Source organism: Odontomachus brunneus, unplaced genomic scaffold (genome assembly GCF_010583005.1).
Source record: "Odontomachus brunneus isolate Ranch 3 - 2012 unplaced genomic scaffold, Obru_v1 Obru_scaffold_089, whole genome shotgun sequence".
NCBI classification, from domain to species: domain Eukaryota; kingdom Metazoa; phylum Arthropoda; class Insecta; order Hymenoptera; family Formicidae; genus Odontomachus; species Odontomachus brunneus.
Genome location: NW_022639539.1, coordinates 1,115,896 through 1,116,192, shown reverse-complemented (window position 1 = coordinate 1,116,192; position 297 = coordinate 1,115,896).

The window sequence follows — 297 nt, the reverse complement described above, 5'->3', positions numbered from 1 at the left end:
TTTTTTCGGAGAAAATACTTTCTTTAGATTTAATATTCGTACTTGTTTAATTTTGTGTTTTTTTTTATTTTATTAAAATATTATATTCTTAAACGAAATATCATTTTTTAAAATGATGAAAATAAAACTTTTATTTCGTTCATGGAAACCATGTCATTTAATGAAACAACACTATTGTTTTAAATAATATTTTCTAAAAGTTTCTCAAAATTTAGTAATTCGATTTGTTTAATTTGAATTTTCTTGGATTTTTTAATTTTTTTTTGTTGGATTAATCATTATAACATTTTGTTGTAA